Raw genomic sequence first — 6297 nt, forward strand, 5'->3', positions numbered from 1 at the left:
TACACACACATATATATATATATATATATATACACGTAATTCTTGTGAATGAGCAGCCCAAACCAACTGTATACATATATATATAATATATAATAAATGTATACAGTTGGTTTGGGCTGCTCATTCACAAGAATTACATGCAAAATAATGGTACCGCTTTCAGCACCTAAAATCCAAAAGAATCATACCAGGGAGGTTAATGACCAGGACTTTTTTGTGATTCGGCACTGCGTTATTTTAACGGACAATTGTGCAGTCATGCAACGCTGTACCAAAATAAAATTGATGTCCTTTTTTTCCCCCACAAATAGAGCTTTCTTTTGGTGGTATTTGATCACCTGTGCAATTTTTCTTTTTTTGCGCTATAAAAAAAAAGAGCGACAATTCTGAAAAAAAAAAAAAAAAACAATAATTTTCACATTCTGCTATATAAAATTCCCAATAAAAAAAATGGATTTTTGTAAGATCTTACCGTAAAATCCTTTTCTCTTAAGCTCATTGACAGACATAGTCTTCTTGATTCTCAAGAGCTGGGTTATGTTGTCTCCGCAGGAGTAGGACTAGGCAGAAAGACAAAACGTTCTGGCTCCACCTTAGGGGCAGTCCCTGAGGGTATATCCTCCCTCTCTCTGCTACAGGGAATCAGTTCTGTTCTAAAGCAGTAACAGAGAATTTAACCCAACCCAACTCAATGATAGAGGGGCGGGTACTACGTCTGTCAATGAGCTTAAGAGAAAAGGATTTTACGGTAAGATCTTACAAAAATCCATTTTTCTCTATCGCTCATTGACAGACGTAGTCTTCTGGTCTCCTCAAATTGCGGCCTGCAAAACCTTGCGGCCAAACGAGGCATCAGACGATGCCATCACATCAACTTTATAATGTTTTGTAAAGGTATGCACCGACGACCAGGTAGCCGCCTTGCACACCTGGACCACTGACGCCTGATGGCGAAAGGCCCATGACGCACTAAGTGCCCGAGTGGAGTGCGCCTTAACAGGGAACGGGGGCTCCCGACCCTTAATAGAATAAGCCTGTACTACCGTCTGTCTGATCCATCTGGAAATGGTCGCGGCAGATGCAGGCAACCCCTTTTTGGGTCCATCTGGGATCACAAAAAGTGAATCCGTCTTGCGAAACGAGTCTGTCGTTTTCAAGTATACCCTGATCGCCCGGACCACATCCAAGGAGTGTAAAGCAAACTCCCGAGGATGACTGGGCTTAGGACACAGGGAAGGTAATACAATTTCTTCATTCAGATGAAATTCTGAAACCACTTTTGGTAGGAAGGATGGATTCGGACGAAGAACCACCTTATCTCTATGAACCACCAGATATGGTGAACGACAAGATAATGCGGCCAGTTCTGACACCCTGCGTGCAGAAGTAATAGCCACCAAGAAGGCCACCTTCTGGGACAACGTGGGTAGAGGAATCTCCCTAATATCTTCAAAGGGAGGTTTCTGAAGAACCGACAACACTAAATTAAGATCCCAGGGGGGTAACGGCGCGTGCACTGGCGGAGCCAGATGTCGCACCCCCTGGATGAAATTCCGCACCAAGGAATGAGTAGCCAAAGGCTTCTGAAAGAAGATAGCTAATGCTGAGACCTGACCCTTGATAGTACTCAAGGCCAGTTTCTGCTCAACCCCTTGTTGCAGAAAAGGCTAATATTCGACTAATCGAATAAGACCGAGGACGGAACCCCAAAGGTTCACACCATGCAATGTAGGACTTCCATGTGCGATGATAAATCTTTCTGGAAGTCGCTTTCCTTGCTTCAACTAGAGTAGGAATAACTGAAGCTGACAAACCTTTGTCCTTCAGCACCTGGGTCTCAATAGCCAGGCCGTTAAAGCCAGCGATCGTAAAGCAGGATGGAAGATCGGTCCCTGAGACAGTAGGTCCTCCCTGAGAGGAAGTCTCCACGGGACGTCCGCCACCAGTCTGACCACGTCGGCGTACCAAGCTCGACGAGGCCAGTCCGGGGCTACCAGAATTACTGGAATTCCTTCCTCCTCTATCCTACGAAGAAGTCTTGGCAGTAACGCGAGAGGAGGGAAGGCATACATTAGCTGGTATTGCCCCCACGGGGCGATCAGTGCGTCTGCGGTCTCTGCTAGAGGATCGCGGGAGCGAGCCACGAATCTCTGAACTTTCCTGTTGAATCGTGATGCCAACAGATCCACATCCGGGGTGCCCCACCGTAGGCACAACTGGTGGAAAACGTCTGGATGGAGGGACCATTCCCCCTGATCCAGAGTCTGACGGCTGAGATAATCTGCCTGCCAATTCTCCACCCCCGGAATGAACACCGCAGAGATCGCTGGAACAAATCGAAGAATGCAAGCCACTTCTTTGGCCGCTCGGACACTCTTGGTGCCCCCCTGGTGATTGACATAAGCCACGGCCGTGGCATTGTCCGACTGGATCCGAAGCGGGCTGCCCTGGAGCTGCTCGGTCCAGTGAATCAGACAAAGTCTGATCGCTCTCAGTTCCAATACATTTATCGGCAATCTGGATTCTTCCGGGGACCAAAGTCCCTGGACAGATAACTGACCGAGAATTCCTCCCCATCCGGATAGGCTGGCATCCGTGGTCACTATCGTCCAATATATTGGCAGAAATGACTTTCCCTGGCTGAGCATCGGAGACCGAAGCCACCAGACCAGAGACTCTCTGGTCTGTTTGCTCAATCGGATCTGATTGTCCAGGGATTCCGGATTCCGATTCCATCTGAGAAGAATCTCTTGCTGAAGAATTCGGGTATGGGACTGGGCAAATGGGACTGCTTCGAAGGAAGCCACCATCAACCCCAGAATCCTCATGCAAGTCCGAAGGGAAGACCAGCTGTTGGACAGTAACAACTGGACTGCTGATTGAATCTTTCGGAGTTTCCCTACCGGAAGAAAAACTCTTATCCTGACTGTGTCTAGAATTAGACCCAGATATTCGAGCCTCTGGGTGGGAACCAGAAATGACTTTTGCTGGTTCACCAGCCACCCGAATTCCTGTAAAGAAATCATAGTAATTTCTATGTTTTGTAGCAAGGTCTGAGGAGACTCTGCATGAAGCAGAAGATCGTCTAGGTAACCAAGAATCGATATGCCTCTTTGGCGCAGTAGTGCCAACATTGGGGCCAACACCTTCGTGAAGACCCGCGGAGCCGTGGCGAGACCGAAAGGTAACGCCACAAACTGATAGTGGTTCTCTTCTACGGAAAAGCGTAGAAATCGCTGATGTCCTGCGAAAATGGGAATGTGAAGATATGCGTCCTTGATGTCTATGGACGCTAGGACATCCCCTGGATGCAGGAAAGCTGCTACTGTGCGAATGGACTCCATTCTGAATCTTCTTATGTTGACAAAAGAATTGAGTGCCCTTAAGTCCAGAATTGGACGCACTTTGCCCTCTTTCCTGGGTATTGTAAATAGGTTTGAGTAAAACCCTTGAAACCGTTCTGTCCAAGGAACGTGGACTACCACTCCTTGTTGTAGTAAATCTGTGACTGCTCTCCGCAGATCTTCTAAACGATCCGGGGATAGTCGGATATTGGAAGGGAAGAATCGCGCCGGTGGGAGAGATCGAAACTCGATCTTGTACCCTGACCTTATGACTTCGCAAACCCATTTGTCCGGGATTCTGGAAAGCCATGGATCCGGGAACCGGCGAAGACGTCCCCCCACCCCAGTTATGGGTGGGGGCGCACCTTCAGGCTTTGGACGGTTTATCTTCAGGTCTGGAGGGGGCGGGCTTTTGCTTGCCCGACCAACGACCCCTGAAGCCTCCTGCAGGAGCTTTGGAGGACTTAATTTTTTCACCCGCGGGACGAAAAAACCTCTTGTGAGCAGAAAAAGAAGGCCCTCGTCTTTGACGAGTTCCTTTACCTTTAAAATTTTGCGGTAAAAAGGTGCTCTTTCCACCCGTGAGATCCTTAATGATCTCATCTAAGTTGGCTCCAAATAGACGCTCTCCTAAAAAGGGGATATTAGCCAATGCTTTTTTGGAACCTTGGTCGGCTAACCAACCTTTTAGCCACAGTGTACGCCTGAGAACCACTACTGAGACTGATGCTCGCGCCAATAATGGAGTGGCGTCTAACGCCGCATCACACACAAACTGTAACCCCTGTATCATTTTTTCCAACAAATCTGATACCGCCTGAGGGACCTCTTCTAAGTCCCGGCGTAACCACTTGGTCCATTCAGTTACAGCCTGTGAAACCAGACCAATAGCTATTATAGGTCTGAAAGCTGATCCAATCAAGGAAAACATGGTGCGAGACATAGCTTCTATCTTGCGATCCACTGGATCTTTAAAAGACGGAGCGTCTTCTAGAGGAATAACCGTGGCTTTATTCAATCTAGCAATTGGTGAATCCACCACAGGTGGTTCTGTCCATTTCTTAATGAGGATTTCCTCAAACGGATAACGCCTGTTAATGCGTTTAGAAATAGTAAAAGTGCGTTTTGGCAGACGCCATTCTTCTTCGATTGGATTGCCAAAACATTTGGGCAATGGAAAAACCTTCGCCACTTTGATGCGTTTTTTAGTCCCAAAAGGGATTTCAGTTTCAGCTATTTCCGATGGAATACCCTGTAATCTTAAGGTTTCTTGAACAGATACAATGAGTGCGTTTACGAACGCTTCCTCTCGGGCTATGGCGGATGCCGAAACATCCTCCTCACTGTCTGAAGAGACAGGACCCGAGACACCAATCCCAGATGAAGTACCTGCAACTGCAGAAATAGGCTCAGAGTCTGAATCCGAGGTTTCAGATAATAAGGGGTTAGGCGGGGGTCGCTTTCTTGCGCCCTGTCCCTGACAAGCCACTTCCACCCGGGACACAAAAGTTTCCATAATAGCTGACAATGATTCAATTGTCAGTGGGGTGCTGGAGGATCCTGCAGACCCCTCGAGGGGATCTGGAGGAGATACATGAGTGGCAGGGTCCATGTTAATTCAGGACACCTTTGCCAGCAAAAACAAAAAAGCTTTTTTTTTTTTTTTTTTTTTTTTTGTGTGTCTCCCCCTAGCGCAATAGCGCCCCTCAGAGTACCTGCTTCTCGATCCCACAGAGAGAGAGAGGGACCCCCAAGGCTCACCAACCGATGCAGTGAAGTTTCCAACCAACTGCAGTCAGCGTCTGTCTTTTACAGACTGGAAGGAGCTGTTGCTTTTTCCCGGGTAAAAGGACGTGGCTCTGCCCCCTGTGTACGCCTTCCGGCGTTCCCAGCTCTCCACGAGGTAGCTGGGCTCACGAAACATGGCCGCCCCCATAGAAGAGACATAAGACTCCAAAAACATGGCGGCCGGCGTGACCTGAGGACATACATGCACTTGGTCTACGGCAAAATGGCGGCGGACCGCCGAAATCGTTTTCCCAGCACATCCACCTGCATCTCTGCTAAGTGGCGATATATGGATCTACAGGAGATACACTACAAATAAGGTAGGATTATACCTCCTATGTCTGCTGTAATGTTACAGTCTGCTGGGTAGAGTGTTAGCTCTCAAACCAAGTCCACTTCCCACAAACACATGCTGTATTTACAAGGGGGACTTTTTAGTATCAGATATATACTGAACATATATGGAGGGGCCCATAATTCATACTGCCTCATAACGAGGAAAGAAAAAAGGGGACGTTTACTCACCATACCAAACCGACAGGCACCCTCTCTTCACAATACCCTCTCCACCGGGGTGGGGGGTTGTGGACCACTCCGGACGCCTCGACTCTCTGGTTCCTGGCGTCCAAGCGAGACTTTTAACTCGCAAGGTCAGTCCCTCCACTGGGACTCCGTCGCGGCCGACCCAGCGCGGAGCTCTGGTCTGCACGCGCTCGTAGGCAGAAACCGGGGTGACCACTGGATCTCAACATCCAGCCCGTCGCCCGGCCCCGCATACTTACTTGAATGTGTCGCGGCCGACCAAGCGCAATGCAATGGATTGCGCGCGCTCGTAGGCCGGCTGGGGTGACCACAAGTGTCGCCCAGTCCGGCATTTTTGCTTGAAGATCTCACAGGAAAGACACTGGAGAAAAACTACCTAAAAAATGTCTTTTTCTAAAGAAAAAAGTCTTGCCAGGACCAAAAGATCCCAGCAAGGAACTTAGGTCCTTACTCCTGACTAGACAGAAAAAAACTGATTCCCTGTAGCAGAGAGAGGGAGGATATACCCTCAGGGACTGCCCCTAAGGTGGAGCCAGAACGTTTTGTCTTTCTGCCTAGTCCTACTCCTGCGGAGACAACATAACCCAGCTCTTGAGAATCAAGAAGACTACGTCTGTCAATG

This window comes from Pelophylax lessonae (genome assembly GCF_965119305.1).
Source record: "Pelophylax lessonae genome assembly, chromosome: 3".
Lineage (NCBI taxonomy): Eukaryota > Metazoa > Chordata > Amphibia > Anura > Ranidae > Pelophylax > Pelophylax lessonae.